Genomic DNA, 11511 nt, shown 5'->3' with positions numbered 1-11511 from the left:
CAGCGACGCTACAGATGTGGAGCTGCGGGCCGTGCTTGCATGCACTCAGCTCACCAACGTGCCCGGTCCTCTCGTCCTCCGCCCCATGCTTCTGTCGGTCGCCTGGGAGGATCGAACCCCGCGGCGCCTGGCCAGTCACCCGGCCCTGAAACTCTGCGACAATCGTCTGCAGGAGCGCCACGTGTGCTGTCTAGAGACCGCCATGTTAGGCTTGGAGTCGGTCGCTCACTTTGATCTGTCGGACTGCGAGGTCAGCCTGACCCATCTTCAGCGTCTGCTGGACGCCATGCCTTGTCATTCGGTGCAAGAACTGGTCTTAAACGGTATACGCCTGACAGACGACAAAGAAGGACAACTCCCCAAGTTTTCTCACCTGGGAAAACTACGCAGCTTGATGCTGGAGCGTACTGGCCTTCGCGACAAACACCTTCAGCACTTGGGACGACAACTCCAGGCACTTCCCGACTTGCGCGAGCTTTCCCTAGCCTCAAATGTCATCACCTCGACAGGGCTGTCACACTTGGTGCTGTCTTTGGCTTCGCGCTCCACCTTGCGGCTACTGCGACTGAGTGAGTGTGAGCTGGACGTCGGGTCGGCCTTCGTGATTGGATGCATTCTTGCCGCCGCACGTGATTTGCACGTGATCAACCTAAATGCCTGTCACCTTCAAGACGATGGGCTCCAGCACCTTGTTCGAGTTCTTCACGACAAACTGTGACTAACCAAAGTGTCCCTGTGGCAGGGGGGTTACTCTACTGAAGGGCTAATGCCTTTGCTGAAGCATCTGTCGTTGTGTCACAACATGCATTCCTAGAACTAGGGGAGTGCACTCTGGTGGATGACATGGCTGACCTCGGAGACAAAACTGATGACTTTAGCTGAATCGGACGTGTGGCACTACCTTGGTCTATGGAAGTGCCACCTGGGCAAGAGCCGCTACTTCTGCAAGGTCTGGGTGGACTCACACACAGTTGCGGGCTGACAAGCTCGTGCTACAGGAGAACGACTTGGACGACAACAGCTTCAGGCTTCTGGCGGACGCCGTGCGCCGAGGCGTCTTCAAGTACCTTCGTCACCTCAACCTCATCCACAATCCTGTGACAGAAAGTGGCGCCGTCTACCTGGCTGATGGACTTCATTGTCTGCCTCGTCTTCAGGAACTTCTTCTTCAGTATTCTATGATTTCGCCCCTGGGGGCGTTGCGCCTGTCACAGGCCGCTCTCAACCTTCCCGACATGACCGTCCTTGACCTGTCAGAAAGTAACTGCATGACGTCAGACTATGCGCGTGACGTACTACGTGAGGTCATTGCCGCTGTGCACGAGGGAGGCGTAGTGGCAGGACACGGCGTAGCCTTTGTTGCCGTGGAGGGCGATCTAAGATTTTCTGCTGCCTCAGGCGGAAGAAGCGGAAATCTCGGTACCTCACAGGGACGTTGTACAGGAAGATGGAGAAAGAATTGCACAAAAAGGGGAACCTGGGATAATCACAACAACAGCCACAGAGCAGCCATTTACAGAGAGAGTTGCGTCCCCTCAACAGTTTACACGTCAAAACGCCACTGTCAACATTGAGGTCGGAGAGGTAGTTGTTGACGATAAGTTCCACATCAAGATCACACGAAAATTCTTCTGATTTTATTATCTCATCGTATAAAACCTGAAACACCTGAATAGAGCTGACTGAAACTGATTGTAATGAGTTGTGCAGGTCTGATGGTGTATGTGTGGTGTGTCAGTGGTGTGTGTGAATGGTGTGTGGCGTGCGTGGTGTATGTGTGGTGTGTGAGTGGTTTTGTGTGTAATGTACCAGTGGTGTATGTGTGTGAGTGAGTGGTGTGTGTGTGTGGGTGTGTTTATGTGTGTGTGAGAGAGAGAGAGAGAGAGCGTGAAAATGCATGAAAATTTTAGGTGAGGGGTAAAAACTTAGTTTAAGAAAGAATTATCACACTTTGTGGTCTGATGTGACGTTCTATTCATACAGTTTATATTATCTACTAAACCTAACTTGTACTTGACTGTTTAGAGCCCTGCTGTTCAACCTCCTGTCCACATGTCCGCAGGCGAGCGCCAAGATGTACCACGTGACCCACATCCCCCGCCTACTGAGGTCTTTTCTAGACTGGCTAGCCACCCATCACCCAGTCTTGGCAACAACAGTAGCGTGCGTGCGTGCGTGATCTACAACAATTATTGAATACAGTGTACTTCACGAAATGCATGCTAATAGTAATGGAGCTTTGGTTAATACCTGTAACAAATGAAGTCATCGACTACGTCTGAGATTTCTGTCTCTTGTACAGATGTTAGGGAGCATCTCTGGGGGATTGTCCAGCAGTAGTCAGCCAGCATTGCAGTGGACAATTTTCCATGGTATCTTTTTCCACTGTTGTCATATCGTGATGAAAGCGTTGGCCATGTTTATAACTAACCATACCACAGTTGTCCTGAAAAAAATCCAGATGGGAATGAAGGAAGTTGATCTTTAGAGACATATTGCAGCCAAGTTTCTGATACTGTTACTTGTAAGTTTTCTGTCCTAACATTCCTGAGAAAGTGTGTAGACACTAGGCCAGAAGCATGCTTGTTTCATATCATCCTGCTAGCAAGTTGTTGAACTGGATATGTTTGAAGAGCTCTCAAATCTGAGGACCCATAAAATCTCCCTCTTTAATCTTTGCCTCGCTGAGTGACGGAATTGTTTCTGTAGGTATCGGAAAGCCGGTCCATGGCTTTCACGAAGTTCTTCATCAAACCTAATGAAGGATTGGTATAGGAGGATTTTGTGAGCCTCGACCACAGCTGATTCCTGTTGCAGTCCCGTTAAAAGGGCAGCAATCTTGAAATCACCTCAGAAGTGCTAGCTGTACTTATTATACTCAATGGAATTCAATAGCTGCCTTAAGTTATCGTACCTCTCTTTCCTGCGTGCGCTACTGGAATAAATGGAAGACGGTTTCCATTGTGCAAGAGCACAGCCAGTTTTGAAGAGTCTACAAATAGTCTACATTCTTGTAGGCCATGAGTTATTTCTAAGGCATTCACGAGGCCCTCAGTATCGAAACAGATTGCCTTCCATTCTGAAGAAAGGCTTCAACTGCTTGTGGCGCTTTCGATCTGAAGTAATTGTGACATCTTGTAGAAGATTTCACTGTTGGAGTCTAGAACTTGGCAATTCTGCCTTGTACTTGGATACGAACCAGGTCATTAAGTTCTTCCCGTGTTATTCTTTGTGGGGTTGATGATACACAACAGTGAAAATCTGGATCACTGCATGCTGACTGACCAGGAGAAGAACAGGTCGGCCCACCCTCGTCTTCATCAGCTGAATCAAGAGAATATTCTGCTGGAGGTTCTGGAATAGGAAGTCCCTCACCATATTGAACTGGTCTCACTGCAGACGACATGCTGGGGAAGACTTTTCTCCACTTCTTTTGCAATGGATGACGTGTGCATGACGTTATTATGCAAAATGATGCAGCATGACGTCATTTTAGGCTTATTTAGGATGCTACAGTCCTACTGGGTACATGAACACGGTGAAACACAGACAATGAACTATCAAATAGCTTCAAAAAGAGAGCCAATAAAAAGTTTTCATGGTCTGATGTCTTTTGTAAGGTTTCCTATTTTTAACTGACTATTGGATGTGCCAGAAATTGCAGCTGAGAACACTTTATTTAAAGAGTATGTCGATCACGTGACTGAGACGTGACTGTCACGGACGCTACTCTCACAAGAGCAACACACACACGGCGTCCACACGCGTTCTTTCAACAACACAAAACAACGACCTGTCCATGGGCATCTCGTCTTTTACTGAAGTGCCCGCTGTCTACTTCTCTGTTCTTCTTTGTTAGCTTTTTTTAAAGCTAGTTCTGGTCAGGTCACAATAACACGAATACTCTCCAAGACAGTGTAAAAACCAAATAATTCTACTTAGACAACTCGCACAGAGAAAACTCAGTGCTAACTACATCCTCTCGCAATTCTCAGTTCCACGCCAAAAATGTAAAGTTTCTCATGTTTGTCCTGGCATCTGTATACTTGATATCAGAGGAATGGGATGACATCACGGAACTTTGTCCGATGAATAGTGGCCACTCTGAAAAAAAAATAGAGTGAGTCGAAAATAACCCTTACGATTCCAGTCAGTCCATGGACTCCAGATGTACAATACTCTCGCGAATCTCAGCGCCAGGAATGTTCTTCCCCCACCCAATCACTGCTAGGCAGGTGTTTTCAATAGGTACCATCCTTAATGTTTATTCTTTGTGTTCAATAATTTCATCAGACTTTGTCTCAGACTGTGTAACTCGCCATGAATAATCAATAACATTTGTAATGAATAGAATACCTTATAGGCAGATAAGAAGATCTTGACATAAAATATTGCATATGGTCCTTAATGTTTTGTGGAGTTGCAGAAATGTATTATTCACTTACACTTGCTTTCATGCTGTGATGACATTCTTGGATTTTGCCTTCGTTTCTCCTTCCTTCTTAAGTCTCAAATACAGTGTCTCAGCTGCAGAAAATACAATCAGAAGACACCCCTGAAGGTGATTTGGACAACGCATTTTTAAATTTTCTTTAAATCATAAGCAATCTATGTACATACAAGATATTAACACAGAGATGGCAGTAACTGCTTCTCATTTCTGCTGCATAATTCTTTAAACCAATAAGCACATTAACTACTATCATTTTGTACCCTCTTACTCATCCTCGTTATTTTCTATGGATGCACATATGTAGTTAAAGAAATTACCAATGGATACTTTGTATCAGCAAAGTAAAGTGCTGCTTTTGCAGATCTTCCTGTTGGAAAGTCATTCCTTTGCTCCATGCAAACCTAGGCAAGACCAAAAGCGTTCCATGGCCTCACCATCAAGCCTGTGACCTCACAAAAGCGTATAGAAGATTTCACCTAAAACCACAAAAAATGATGGCATTCATCATTCAAAACAATCTTGTCACTGAAAGGGACATTTTGTGTTTTGTGAGTGTAATTGTGAAACACAGGCACAACAAATGGGAATTTCTCAGTCAGCTGTCCTGTGAGCTCCGCATGCAAAGAACGAATACTCAAGTTACTCAATGCATAAGGCATATGTGTCTGAAATCCCCCATGATCATATATTTTCTTTTATTTCTGATGTATCAAACTGCACATAAAGTTCATACTCAACAGCACGTTTAAATAATCAAATAAACACAGGATACATTGTGTATACATGTATCCAGATTCAAATATAGGATCATTTCAGAGATGGGGGGATTTGTTCAATGAAGTGTACTTATCAATGAAAATAAATATTTTAAATGCAATGCTCATGTGATAGGTTTCCCCTCAGAAGATACACGCTGTCTAAAAGCTGATCGTTTTGAAATACATACCTTCTAACTGAAGGTCCTCAATGTCTTTGTCCTTTTTTTTTTTTTTTTTTTTTTTTTTTTGTTCCCTTGTAGAATTGACTGGACTGGTTTTCCATTCCTTCCATTGCAGTTTCTTTATTCCTCTTGTCGGCAGAGTTTGTTCCCGAATGACCTTCAAACCACCGATGTATTGCAATGTTCATCTTATGTTTCCTCAGCCGTCCACGTGAATCCACTTTCTTGGCCGCAGTGTTGTTGAATAGATGTCTCGGGGGAAAACAAAAAAAATTGAGAAGGGTTACCCCAAAGGCACCAAGCAACTAATCTTGAAACTATAACAACTATCTATGACACTGCAAAGATGGTTGACATTTTTCACAGATTATCGGTCAGAGGCCACGTGTATTAATTAAGGTCGCTAGACGTGGACAGCTGAAGCGCACAAACCTTTGTGTAGCAAGATTGCACAGAACAACCAAAGAAAAAGTCCGCGGTACTAACTTCACAAAAGAACAGTCTGTTAACATTTACATAAAAATTTACATAAAAACTGGGCCACGTAACAGAATCGATGCGGTTATCGTGCCTTATCACGCGCAAGAGGTACCAAGTGTCCCAAGTTACTCACATACATTGCACCAAACTTAGGGTTTGACTTGGTAACTGTACAAACAAACAATGTAACACGGAAACCCACAAGAACAGAAATCATAGTGCAAGATGTAAAGGCGGATATGGAACGACCATTTATCTGAGGTAATCCACAGTCATCCGAATTTCATTAGCTGCGATGAAGGACACAACGAAAAAGACTGAATGGATAACGACGGTGATTGACCTGCTGGAGACAATGGCGATCGTTGTCGGTACATTTGACACGAGTAGCCACTCGTTAATAGACTGCAAATCCCCATTCCTGACATAAAATCTAGCATGAGATAAATACGACAAAACAGGGCGAAAGCTTTCCATGATAAAAGTACAGTACAGGTGCACAGTACAGGTGTTGGCAACAAAGCCGAGCAATCGTCTATTAACCAGACGGACATTGTGGCTTAGTAGGCATGGTCAGGGTGCCACGTGACCCACTGCTAGTACTTTTCGTTCCTCTGGTTAATGTGCTCTGCCTAGCATCTCTAGACGATGTCCCCAACATTTAATTTTTAATTGGTCAGTTCAAGATACCCTGTGATTGCCGCTCCCGACATTGCTGCACCATTTTTGATGACACCTTCTACAATGGATCATCACCTCATTCATTTGTAATTTTTATATATGTTTAAATATTGTTAAGGTTTTATAACCACATAAATTGATAAGCGTTTTGAAAGACTATTAAGTTTTTAACTTTGCATGGGTTACCTTGAAGTGCCATGTGGTTGCCGCCTCCGCTAATTTCGCATCATTTGGTGAGCGAAAAGCGATCGACTGACTAGGATGGCAAAGTTGTCTTCTTCATTTCTTGTTCATGTTTTTCTAAGGGATTTATTTTGTCATCCACGTAAATATGTACCATTTTAAGCCTCTTATGTTTGCAATTTTTCATCTAATCTATTGCTATTTAAAAAAAAATTGTTATGAATATAAAACCGAACCTTGTAAGTTGACATTTGATTGGTTAGCTTGACATGCTTCCGCCATTTCGTATCGTCTTAGGAGGAAAGAGATGGACACGGACCTTGCACAGCGCAGTAGGCGTCTCCATTAATGCGATGAGTAATTTTATAAAGACCTTAAAAATATAAAAAAATACGTTTTTAACTTTTCATTGGTTAGTACCAGATGCCATGTGTCTGCCACTCCCGCCATTATTCATCACATGGTGCGGGAAGCGGTCGATCCAGACCTACCTACATGGCGAAGTGTAGGCATCGTATTCATTCATATTTAGTAAAACTCTCTGTCAAAGGTTTTATGAGTTTTTTTGCAACCACATGTTTATAACTCTTTATTGTTTAGTTTGAGATGCAGTTGGCAGCCGCTTCCACCATTTTGAATTGCTTGGTGGAGGAAGCGGTCTTTACAGATTTTAATGGATTTTTTTTATCAACCTTGAACCACTAAACGGAAGGATTTTGTGTCTCTTTCTGTTTGCATTTTTGCTTCTAATTCAAATATTTTGTTTCCCCTTATGTTTTTAACTCTTTATTGGTTTGAGTGCATATTTCTTATCGCGTAACTCTTGACGACCATAACAAAATGGCGGACCTGTAGGCGGAGCTAAACACAAACGGTGACGTCACTCGCCCTCCGTCTGCTCGCTGCTCCATACCCGACACTTATATAAAACAATCCAAAAACAACAACAAAAGAAGCAACAAAAAAAAACAACAACAAACAAACTATAATATCCCTTTAACGCAGACAGCTTCACGCCCCACCCTGTACTCCCCTCTGAACAATCACTCGCTCGCCTCTGTTCACATAGCATCCAGAGACCTGTGACGTACATCCGTTATCCTACAAGAAGTTATGACAGATACCAGTTGACTACCTCTTCCCACACCAAGCAATGCAAAATGGCGCCCTATTGCATTGCATGGTGTGGGAAACAGTCGACACAGACTTAGCATGATGAGGTGTAGGCATCGTACTCATTCCTGTTTTATAGACTTTTCCGTCAAAGGTTTTGTGATTTTCTTTTTTGCAACCACACATACGCATAAGTATTTTGTTGCTCCTTATGTTTATAACTCGTATTGGATAGTTCCAGATGCCATGTGGCCGCCGCTTCCGCCATTAGTGCAGGAAGTGGTCGACACAGACCTACTAGCATGGCAAAGTGCAAGCATCTTATTCATCTCCGTTTTAGAGATCATTTTTTTACATTTTAAAATGATTAACCACATAAAAGATAAGCACTTTGTTCCCTCTTAAAACCAATCAATGATTAAAACCTTGAGATGCCAGTTTGCTACTCCCGCCATTTTTGTATCGCTTTGTGCGGGCAGTTGTTGACATAGACTTAATAGCGAAGTAGAGGCATCTTCTCATTTCTGTTTCACATAGTTTTGTTTTTGCAAGTATTTAACGATTTGCTGTATCGACACATAAATCGCCAAGTTTTTGCAAGCGCTCTTACAGCTTCAAACTTGTATTGGTTGTGTGAGATGCTGTGATTTTTTAACCACATAAATGGACAAGCCTTTTGTAAGCCATGTAAGTTTTCAACTTTTCATGGAGATGCCATGTGGCTGCCACTCTCGCCATTATTCACATTTTCCCCTCAAAGGTTTTATGAATTTCTTTGCAACCCCATATATACATAAGCATTTTGTTACCCTTATGTTTATAACTCTTATTGGTTTTATATATATATAGTTCCAGATGCCATATGGCTGCGGCTCCCGCCATTTTACACCACTTGGTGCTGAAAGCGGTGGACCCAGACCTACTAGCGGCATCGTGTTTACTCATATTTTCGTTCAGATTTGTGTTAATTTCAAAGGTTTTAATATATTTTTATCAACCACAAAACGGAAAGATTTTTTAGGCCCTTAACGTTTGCACTTTTGCATCTAATTCATAAATTAACAAAAAAATTAAAGTTTTTATATCTAATTTTGACATTTTATTGGTTTTTGAGATTTTTTTTAAGCCCTCTTAGTTTTTGTTATTGGTTAAGATGTAAGATGCCACGTGGCTGCCACTTAGGGGAACGAAATACAGTTTGTTTTGAAAAATTGGTTGCCGATGTACCAAAGGATAGGAAGGAGAGAGAGGAAGGAAAACAGTGCAAGGAATAGGAAAGGAATACATCCCTTGGGTAGCCGCCGTTGCTTTGTTCGGCGCAGTCGTCGTCCTTTCCTAGCCAGCTGTTGATGAGGTCGATGGTGTGATAGTCGTAGTCACCGAGCAACATGAGCTGGCCACGTTGATGGCAGTGATGGTCACGCCAGTCTTTTAATCCAGTCCCATTAGTCGAGAAAGAGTTGGTGGAGTAGCGAGAAACTGTAACAACAGAGTGTGTCAAACAATAACAGGTATATCTATTTACAGAAAAACTGTCGTAACAAAGTAAGGGGAATACCATCATAATACTCTGTGTGCAATAACATGTTCAGTGTAAGTAGAAATTGTTGTTTTTGTTTTTTTTTTATCTCTGCTGCCTCGACGTAAAGATTATCAAGGGAAGAGAAATACATTTTGTTTTGTAAACAATATGCCGATGTACCCTGTAAGTATATCCTGGTAGCCGCTGCTGCTTTACTCGGCGTGGTCACTGACCGCCATATTCAGTGTCAGGTGATCGTTGATGTCTTGGTGGACAAAGTCACTGTCCTCTCCTACCCACCTGTTGTTGGGGTCAGTTGATAGTCGTAGTCACGTGCAACATTAGGTGGCGACGTTGGTGGCTGCTTCCTCCAGCAGTAGAGCCCCACACTCTTGAGGGGTGAAGGGGAAACTGAGAGAAAGGTTAAGAGAGAACAGGGAAAGTAGAAAGGGTAGGAAGGGAGGAAAGAGACTAACGTGTTTGAGGGAAGAGGAGGGACATGAAAATAAGGGGAAAGGAAGAAGTGGTTAGAAAAGTGGATGAAAGTGTTAGAGGAGAACAGAAAAAAGAGATGAACGTGTTGCTAAGGGTGGGAGAACAGGAAAGGAGAGTCCAGAAAAGAGCTGGACCAAAGGGAAGCAAATTGAGAAGGAAAGAGTGAGAGGGAAGAGAAGGGATATAGAAAGAAGGTGAAAAGGAGGAGACAAAAGATAGGGGGAGATAGACGTGAAGTGCAGGAAAGAGGTTGGAAAGAGAGGAGAAAGGGGTGAGAAAGTAGTGAGTAGAAAAGAAAGGTAGGAAGAAACGGGCGGGAGGGAAAAGGACTGGAAAGGAAGATAGCGATTGGAACCAAAAGTAATGGAACCTGGTGTCGTGAACTCAGGAGAATGAACACGTGAAGACGGTCAGAGGTTGCGATTGCCGTAGTCTCGGGCTGATCACACTCTCGACACCTCTACCAACTCACTCCGACATTTACCGTACGTGTACACTTACACTAAATTGCTAATTATACTTTACTTGACTCTTGAGCCCCCAGCGCGCATCTACAATAACCAACAGAAGGCAATTTATTGTAATAAAGAAGGCTATTAATGATCGAGAGGTTTACAAATCAATTTACAAGATTATACAATTTCAAATATGGCCGCTCTCTAGGTGTCCCGTTACTTCCCCATGCCTAGTCCAGGTATCATTACATTTACTACTACACACAGCACAATAACTTGTCTAACACACACTCGCCACTTGTCTCTTCCCACAAGTCTCTTGTCATGTTGTCGTATCCTCCGTCGATCGTAGCCGCCTCAGTCACGAGCGCATAGACTCGGGCACTGCCGTGTGCCACCACGTGTCTCGTCCTCACCTCTTAGGCCGTGACAGCGGTCAGAGCTTGACCACGCCTAATGAGGACCAACGCTTACCAACCTCGAGCTCTACTGTCTGCGACCAGACAGCTGCTGATGATGAAGCGATGAGCACTGGCACTGCTGTGTGCCACCACGGGTCTGTCTCGTCCTTTAGGCCGGACTGCTGTCTAAAGCTTAACAGCGCCTAACAAGGACCAACACTTATCTTCCAGCCTCAGCCTCTACTGTTTGCGACCAAACAGTTACTCTGGTGATGAAGCGTTGTGCACTCTGTGACTGAGCGGGTCTTACGCACCTATTGAGTCAGTTGTGCTGGAGCAGTCCCGATTCCAAGACAACTCACAACGGAGAATATGAACAGCCTTGAACAGGTCTCTATTACAATTTTATTCCTCGAGAACCCAGTGTGTAGACAACGATTCTTTGCTGATCGCAATTGTCGTGAACTTCGGGGAATGAGCACGTGAAGATGGTCAGAGGTTGCGATTGCCGTTGCCTCGGGCTGATCACACTCTCGACCGTGTGCGGACGTTTTGCCGACGGACGTTTCACCGCCGGACGTTTCGGAGCCGGACGTTTTGTCGACTGGACGTTTCGCCGCTGGACGTTTCGGAGTCGGACGTTTTGCCGACCGGCGTTTCGCCGCCGGACGTTTCGCCGCATTATGCCAGAGAGAGAGAGAGCTTACTTACTTCTCAAAGAATGAAAGTAACTACTAGATTACACAATAATTCTTTATTTCAAACAAATTTTACACACAGACTTCACA

General features: G+C 43.8%; 1 long non-coding RNA gene across 1 annotated transcript; it reads right to left on the bottom strand.

The window, feature by feature from the left end:
* Positions 1-990: 990 nt before the first annotated feature.
* Positions 991-11317, bottom strand: LOC112568314. Its single transcript, XR_003100055.1, has 6 exons — positions 9553-11317; positions 5400-9329; positions 4771-4929; positions 4446-4527; positions 2915-4104; positions 991-2446 (listed from the first exon to the last, which is right to left on the bottom strand). It is a non-coding gene; the product is annotated as an uncharacterized LOC112568314 (long non-coding RNA).
* Positions 11318-11511: the final 194 nt, after the last annotated feature.

This window comes from Pomacea canaliculata, linkage group LG7 (genome assembly GCF_003073045.1).
Source record: "Pomacea canaliculata isolate SZHN2017 linkage group LG7, ASM307304v1, whole genome shotgun sequence".
In the NCBI taxonomy this organism is placed as follows: domain Eukaryota; kingdom Metazoa; phylum Mollusca; class Gastropoda; order Architaenioglossa; family Ampullariidae; genus Pomacea; species Pomacea canaliculata.
This window is presented reverse-complemented; position numbering and strand designations above follow the sequence as displayed.